Source organism: Corvus kubaryi, unplaced genomic scaffold, assembly GCF_017639235.1.
Source record: "Corvus kubaryi isolate FWS band 111438036 unplaced genomic scaffold, C.kubaryi_AGA036_p1.0 77, whole genome shotgun sequence".
In the NCBI taxonomy this organism is placed as follows: Eukaryota; Metazoa; Chordata; class Aves; order Passeriformes; family Corvidae; genus Corvus; species Corvus kubaryi.
Window position 1 is genome coordinate 1640793 of NW_024582064.1, and position 8926 is coordinate 1649718.

The 8926-nt window shown below is 35.9% G+C and overlaps 1 protein-coding gene across 1 annotated transcript in view; it reads left to right on the top strand.

Moving 5' to 3' along the window:
- The window catches only part of LOC121676013 (mitochondria localized glutamic acid rich protein), a 29415-nt gene extending 22978 nt beyond the window's left edge, over positions 1-6437 (top strand). Inside the window, exons 5-6 of the mRNA XM_042051902.1 lie at positions 1549-1553; positions 6428-6437. The gene's annotated coding sequence lies outside the window, so the exon portion shown is untranslated. The remainder of the gene's footprint in view (positions 1-1548; positions 1554-6427) is intronic.
- The last annotated feature ends 2489 nt before the right edge of the window (positions 6438-8926 follow it).

Here is an 8926-nt window from a genome sequence, read left to right on the forward strand (position 1 = left end):
ACCACATGCCAGCCATACAACCCGCTCTCTGGTCATGTGGCCTGTTTTTTACCTTGCTGTTAGCTGAACCTTTCCCAGAGTGCTTTCTATTACGCAAGAGTGAACAGAACTGAACAGGATTTCTTATCTTTCACAACTTCTCATACTTCTCTGTGCTAATTTTGCAAGAAGAAAAATAGCAAGGAGACCCTCAACTGTTCTGTATTTTTGTTGAGTTAAATTTCTGCTGCATTAGCGGAGTGTTAGGGTAGGGAGTACGGCGAAATTGCAGCCAAAGGACAGGTTCGCTTGGGCACTCCATGCTTAACTGGTGAGACCCACTGACATGGCTAGTATATGTTCCTGTCCTGGGGTTGCCTAATTTAGAGCTGGAGTTTAAATTCATGATGTCAGGAAAGCAAAACAAAGGTGAGAGACTCTGTCTCAGCTGCTTAACCTGGCATCCCAGTAAGTCTATATGCATTCCCATCAGATTAGGCACTTCAGTGCAGATGTCTCAGTAAACAGTGGATGCAATTGCTTATACATCCTTCTCAATTCGGATGTTATTCTGTAGCACTGTAGCAAAAATCACAGGCATCAACTTCATGAGGCAAGCATGAACTAATGATTCAGGTTTTGGGACAATACTTACAATTCCATTTACTGAAATGCGTTTTGAAAGAAATATGCTAATTAGAAGTTCAACAAATTAATGTGAAGAGAAGTTATGAAATAATGCATTTCTTAAATTCAATTTTTGACTATGGTAATAAAACTTTTAAGATTCAGGTAAGTGAGAAGTAAGGGTATTCTTCCCAAACTGAGTTTTACAACTTAAGTTTATATATGAAAACTTTTAGGAGTTTATACTTTGAAGGTTTTTGTATTCAGAAGTTGTTTTTTAAACATTAAATATGCTGTTTCTTGTAAGATTTTTGTAGATTAATGGCTAACAGAACAGTTCTTTTAGGATAAAGAGCTGCTGCAAATGCACTCCTTATGTTTTTAAGCATAATTTTATGGCCATAATAAACTGGGGGAAATTACAATTAAAAACTTGTAGCTCTTCTATAGGAATAGTTTTATGTAAGCTGCCGTTCAAAGAAAGGGGTGTGGGTGCTTCCAAGCCTTGATATTTGAAAGTATGGTCTTAAAATTTATAGAGCAGTTGATATGATAATTTGGTGTCTGTGGCTGGAGATGGTAAGAGATGTGTCTTGACTGCATGTGGTTTGTTGATGTTTTCTGTGTTGGTTTTATTTTAATTTCACAGTTTGACATTAATATGTCCTTAAAAATTTAGTATAAGATAATCATATATTAAAATCAGTTCAAATATTTATTTGTTTAATGGTTTTGATCTAAGAATTAATGGGCAGTGAAAAGCCAATAAACAGCGGAGGAGAAATTAAAATTAATGAAGATTTTAAATTTATGAATGCACACCGGTTCCTACTGTATTTTAAGTATTATCGTGTAGTGTATACCCCATTAATCCAGTGTGGTTTTCATGGTGTAATTATACATGACAGTGAGCAGAGGTCCTTGCACAGAACTTGTGCCCAGTGTTGGTGAAAGGAGTGCTTAGTTTAGGCTGTTCTGAGGGAGGCAGTGTTACGGGGCATGTGTTGCAACTGACATGTTTTGGCACAGCCAGGAGTCCTTCTGAATTATTTCTTTTACAGAGAGGTAAGATGTGTGGAGAGAAAGTATGAAAGCCTGAAGAAACATTCATTTTGGTAATGCACCATTATTAGCAATGAATTGCAGGACAGTGAATCTGAGTGCACTGGTTTTTAATTTGAATTTTGTAGTAGAGATAGGCTGTGGGTAGGTAGCAATTTAATGTAGGAGAGGTGGTAACAGGTGCCATGGTAATTGTTAATGAGAAAGCAGGCTAAGGCAGTAAACAAGGTATAATGTTTAAAGAGCATTTTAAGGTGTTAATTTTTTGAAGTACATACCTTTGTTATGCTAATAATCCCAATTTAGAGAGGTGCAACAGTTTGATTTCTGTACATCTTAGAAAAAAATCTATTATTGCTAAAATAGTCTCAATAGATTCTACTTCATAAACAACAGAATTAATTGCTACAAAAATATTCATGTTATTTGATAAATGATCATTGTTGCACCAAGAATGAGTAGACTTAATACCTTTTGTGGTTCTAGACTCTACAGGCAGTATGGTAAATACTAAAACCCATCTTAAAGAATCCTTGGCAGTACTTGAAAAGGATCCCTTTTCTCATAATATATCCCCTCTTTTTCAGTATTTTTCCTGTTGGTCATGGACCTGAATTTTTTGCCTCTCTTTTGACAGTTCATTGGTCATTCCAATGTCTACTGATTTACGTGGTTTATTGCATTACAACACAGATTTGAAGAGCCTTGGGCTAATTTGCAGTTAATCTAAAGTTTCATAGTTTAGTAAAATGTAGCATTATTCTAGCCTCCAGAGATAGGGATCAGTACCCTGTGTGAAAAATGTTGTAGGGAAGCTGCTGTGAGAAAATTTACTTAGGGTGCTAAAGAAATTATCTGTGCTGTGCACTAAATGGTTCTACTTGTGGTTTGCTATGCAATGAATGGATTTGAGACTGTGTGGACTATAAGGATAGTCAGTGCTGAGCCAAGAGCAGAATCAGGACCCACAATGTTGTTTTTAATTTAAAAATTTTTCACATTTATGAAACCACAATTCAAATAAAATATACTATATGATCATATAAATACTCATGAATTTTTAGTTAATTCTAGTGGAGTATGAGGTTTTTTGCCTAACAGACTCCTTTCCACTAATCTATCTTGATTCATTAATCAAGGATCATTATTTATAATTAATCCTTTAACTGTAAAATTAATCCACTAACTACCAAAGTACAATTCAAGTGTCTTTCAGCAAACAAGAAAGACTTAGTCGTTCATGTTATGTGTTTATTCCAGAAAAAAAATGCCTATTTGCTTGGAATAGAAAAAGGAGTTTTCTAGAAAAACAAAATACAGAAATTTGGGTCATTTCAGGTGACCTTATGACATTCTCTGTGGAAGTAGTGAGTGCCTTTTGTAATGGTTGGAAGGGGAAATACAATATTTAGATTGACACAGTGTTTAAAGTTCTTTCCCTTTTTGTTTGATGCGCTTGGGACTAGTACCTTTAGATTACTGAGGACTGAGTTACAGCCTTAAAATTTTGTCTACTGCAACAAAGTGTTTGTATCATAAAAGACACGTCCTTCTTAACAAGTTTTTAATAATACTCAAATTTTATTGGATTTCATTTCCTCCACAGTTTTTTGTCCTAAAAGTAATTAGCCCTACAGTTTTAGGATTTATTCAGCAATACATAGTAGCAGAAGCTGCTTTCTTTAAAGAAGCAGTCAGTCTAAAGTTAACAACTGCTACAGTTCTGTTTATTTTGTCACCATACAGAACTTGTAACGTGGATGTGTAGGTGTGATAATGGGGTCATCTTATTTTGGAATTTGCCATAGGAGCAGTACGGAAGGTAACACAGTCATGGTCTGCAGATCTTAGACATGGAGGATGCCTACTCTTTTAGTTAACTAAGACGTGAGTATTTAAGTATTGCCGCTGTAGATCCTGATTTAATTGTTTTTGTGAATCTAACATCCTGTATAAATAGGTTTTTTCCCCTTGTTTTTTTATTAATCATCAAAGCACCAAGTACAAGTTTGGGATTTATTTTTTCATCACAGCTTTAAGATTAAAAAGGAATCTTATTTTCAAGAAGCTGAAATATCAGTCAATTTGTGAACTGTCACCAGTTTTTTTTTTTTTAGTTTCATGTCCTATAAGAAATCCTCCCTTTGGTAAAAGTTGAAAATCTGTTTTGATTCTAAAACTGTTATTGCCACAGGGGGGTGGAAGATACGCATGAAAAATGTGGATCTGAAAAATGACCCTTTCCAGGATGGAAAAATATTGGGCTGCAAAGACCAGGAAGTTCAGTTGAAGTTATCATGTAAATTGATAGCCATTTTTAAGGAGGGAGGATGTTGAATCAACGGGGAGTTCAGGCTTAACTCTCCCCCAATTAAAACATATGGATAAATAAAATACATACTTTAAGGGAAATCATCTTCTTCAGTGGAAGTTTCAGATTACTACTTACACAGTTATCACCATGGGAATCAGTTTTGCATCTCTATGTCTAGTCTTTAGTTACTGCCTGTTCCTTCTGTCTTTATATGTCTTCCCTTATTATGATTAAAACTGCTTTCTTCTAATGTCTCTTATGGAAATTTGAGCCTGTGAACTCTATAGTTTCTATGATAAATTTTAATCAGTTAAATATTATCTACTAAGAACTCTGTATTAGATCTAGTTAGAATCTTACCTTTGCGATTTTGGTATGTGTGTGTAAGGGATAGACAAAACAGTGTTATAATTCATTCTGGCCAGACATCATTTGATTAAACTTCCTCTCAGGAAAAATGAGGTAACACAAGTATCTGGGGTACATTTTGTTAGTGGTGACATACCCTGTTGACTGAACGTGAGAACTTACACATGCAGAGAGACCATTTGCTTTAGAGGACAGTGCTGACTACAAAAAAAAAAAAGTTTGGACATTCTAACAGCTTGATTAAACTCTCATTTTAAGTTGGTGCTGTTCCTCAAAGAGCTAAGACAAAGCCTATTCGCTTGGTAAAAACAAGATAAAACTTTGCTTGCTCTACTGCAAGAATTAGATGCCTCTTACACATTAATGGGTTAGGAGTCTATCCTTTGAATTATTTTTCACACCATGCTGCTATTGCTACTGAAGATCCATGTGAATCCTCATTTTTCCAAGAAGTCCACTGCACTTTTGGTAGTTAAATATCAGTGACAGTGAGGCAAAATGATTCCCCTCGTATTGCATGTGTTATTGTGTAGTGCTTGGAGCAGTTATGCCAAGGGTATATACATCTGTTTTCAGTAACATTCTTCATTCAGGAACAAAATGCAACTGCAACTTAGATTTTATGTCATCTTGGTTGATGTTACCTTTTCTGAGAAATTAAGGAAAGGAGCTCTACAACTGCTCCATGGACAATAGTATTTTAATGTAATGGTAACAGCCTAGTTGTGGTGTCCAGTTCTTTCTAGATTTCAGGTTTCTGCCTTACAGCATTCAGTGCTCCATTCATACCAAAAGCATGCTACAAGACTATTTTGTAATAAAACTGAATTTAACTGCACATTTCAGGCATAATTTTTATTTTCCGAGGCTGATGTGAGGCTAATTCAATGGTTTGCTAGTGTAGGGCATTATGGGTTGGACTTCAGATGCACAGAGGGATTCTCCTCTAAACTCCCAACTCCAATTGCAGCTGGGAGTGAGAATTTGTAGGATGTTACTGTCAAGACTCAGCCACAGCATTTTACTAATGTAAGCTGAAAAATTTGGGGCTTTTTATCTTGAAATTAGAATGTGATGGGGCATCCAAACCCATTGTGGTATGAGTGCACAAGAGTTAGTGGTGTTTATTGATCAAAAATATAGTCACAAACTATTGAAAGTAATAATTTTTAAAGGTGATCTGCATATTAAAAGGGAGATTGTAGTTGACAACAAACTGTAGGATGAGAGTAAAGCCATATGTGTTTGAGCAGAACATTTAGTCCTTAAAAACATTCAGTGGGCTTATAGAATAGATGTTTGTTGTTATCAGGAAAGACTTAAGGACTTCAAAATTATAGATCTGGGACAGAGAAATTGCTCAAGTGTGACATAGTTGATATGCCAGCCTATTACCAGTCTCAAATACTGTTAATTTTGTAAAATCATACAGAATGCTATGCAAATACCTGACTTACCATTGTCAAATAGACTGCCCTGGAAAGAAGGAATTTCCTTATAAAGCAGGGAAGTGTAAATATTGATTGTTTGTGGGTTTTAGGTTTGTTTTGCTTTTTTTTCCAAGACAGCTGAGTTTTCTTACTCTGCATGCACAAGTAATAATGCTGGAATGTAGCACTTGCTATTTTGATTAACTCCTTTTCAGTTTGTCAAAGGTAGTATCAAATCCTGAGAATACATTTGTTTTTTGTCTGCAGTCATTAATTGCTGTATGAATGTGACATCAGGATCCTGAGTCCACTCAAAGGTGCAAATTGTAACAGACACATGGCTTTGGTATTGTTACACTTCATATGGTGTAGTCAAGAAGATAAGCTTGGCATAGTCATGGACCCCTTTCCTCAATATTTCCCTGTTTCTTCCAGGGACACTTCGTGGTTGTTTTACTATTTGGGCATTTTCTACTGTGGAATCCACAGTGGATGGTAATGATTATGTTGATGTTCTGATAAAACAGATGGCTGCATTTTCTTACATGTTTTCTGGCATTTAACTGTTAAAAATGCTTCTTTTTATTGTTACCTTTGCAATGCAGTAATAGCTATCAACAGTTTGATGGCCTGCTGTTGAAGACAGCAGCTACTTCAGTAATTATTAGATGGGAATTTCTTTAGAATCCTGGGCAAAACTGAACTTTCTGTAACTTTAAAATTAGTAGGTGATTTGGGCACTTGGGACAGGGCATACCTGGACTTCTGAAATTACTTGTGGCTTTTTGAAATGGTTGGCATTTTAGGATTGTTACTCTGTTATCATTTGCAATTTCTCATGTAGACTGCAAATACTACCCTCAGACAGATTGCCGTCTACCCTCCACTTACTTAAATTAAGCCAAACAAATCACCTCTGTAAGAATAAGCAACTGCTTTATGACAATTGCCTTTTCCAAGGGTAGCTTTGTCTTACTAGAATATAACTGGAATCCTCTGTGGCTAAAGTAATTAAATGCACACAGTTTTTTCTTTCTGATTAATTATTTGCTGTCAGTGGAGGGAAAAGGTGCCATTTTAAGGCTGTACTTTTAGCATTTCAAGCTACAGTGCTTGTGAAGTAGTTTTCCAAGAGAAACTACAGTCTTATCAAAGAATGTTTTCATCATATTTGTGAGAGTTGTAGGAAGGGCAGCTTTGCATAGGAGACTGTAGGAGTGGAGAATGACAATTCCTCTATGAGCACTGAATACTCTATTAGTTTTGAGGACTGCTCAAGGAGATGGTTAAGATAATTGATGATTCTATTCCAACCCAAGTCTGAAAATCTGATTAAACCCACCAGTAAATTCTACTTTGAATTTACTTCTGCTGTCTTGGATGCAATTAGTCACATCCAGCTGCTTTTTTTGAGTTGTATTTCACTTTTTCTAAAGAATCAGGATGATGTTTAACTGGTGTATATTGCAGAGAAGAAGTGATACATTTCCTTTAATGTGAGCAAAGTTGTTCATATCCCCTAACCAGAAAGCACGAGCTGATAGATATTTTACTCCTGTGTTATACAACTATGGAGACACAATTCACTTGTCTTGAAGTTACTTAAGACTTATGACAAACAAGAATGTAGTAAGTAGAAGCATAATTTTGAATGGTAGCTTTCCAGCTTATCAAACATTTTGGCTGGGGTTTTTTCCTGGCAGTTGGTAAATGTACCATGTAGGTCTACCTGGCTATCTTGACAGCTGAACTTGTGGGTTAAAAAATTACAACAAAGCTTAGTCTCTGTATACTAACAGTAAAAACAAACAAACAAACAAAAAAACCCCTCAACAATAACCTAAGTTAAATAAACATGTTTCTGTCTGACAAAGACTGATTCTGGTCAGGGATCTGTTCCTCTACATATTTTTTTTTTACTTTTTTCATGCCAGAGAAATAAAAGTACATCTGCAATTTCCTGTGGCCCTGTTCCATTACAGTTAGTATTTCTTGCTTCACTGGGCCACCCCCTGAGTAGATTTTGTAGCCCTCTTTGTTAGCCTAAAAAGGAGGTTTTGAAAGAGATTTAAAAGTTAAATGCATGTTTACTTTTTTCCTGTTGACTGTCTTTTTTTCCCTGAAATAATAAGATTTTATTAGCATGACAAATCAATTGGCATTCATAAGATACTAGAAATCATATAATTTAAACAGCTGAGACTGCAGGACTTTTGGACAAAGTTGCATTCCTCCTTAAAGACAGTGTTATGCTTTAATACTGTACTTATAGGTATAAGGTATGCACAGGTCACTTCATAGATTTGTTGTGGTTTTTTGCCACATATTAATCTTGAAAGTGCACAGGCTCAGATTCTTTTCAAGTGATTGGAATCCTCTTGGGCATCCAGTGATATTCTCTCTGTGTATGATCAGAGAGAGGGAAGAACCAGAACACTGTGCAGCTGTTCAAGTCCATTTCATGTGAACTGGAAAATACTGTGCTAAGTCTGTGCTTGTAGTTGTAAATAAAAGCTATTTAGGAAACTGGTATTAAACCAAGAACTTCATGTTTAATACTCTCTCTTCTTCATTTTGGACCTACGGTGTTTGTCGAAAGTTACACAATGCCAATTACTTGCGTGCACTTATTCAAGGAGTCCACACATCTCAGGCAAAACTTGATTGGGTATGAGTTGAACACTTTCGTTTGTGACTGAAAGCTGCAATCAGTAAACAATCCTCACTGAATTACACAGCAACCAAAAAAAAAGGAAAAAACTGTGAGTGCACCTTTTCCAAAGTATGGTAGTGCGAACTATTGACATGGGTGTGGATCTTCAAAAGCATTTTGTATCTCCGTACAGCTTTTGTTCTGGATCTAAACAGACAAACTTTTAAACTCTATTTTATTGCTTGAAGTATGGGTAAATTACAATTTTTAACAAGAGGAGGTACATAGGATAAAGTGACAGGACTACAGGGTTATTGCAGTACTCTGTATGTAAGCTGAAGCTACGGTGTTGCTAAACTACACCATGTAAGGCTTCCACTTCAATCTCAGGATGTTCTAATGAAGGGCTGTTAAATTTTATTGCACATTTAAGTGTGTGCCTAGCTAAAATGCCTTTTCTTGTCCTTGGGCTTTTCTCCACTCGGTAATTTC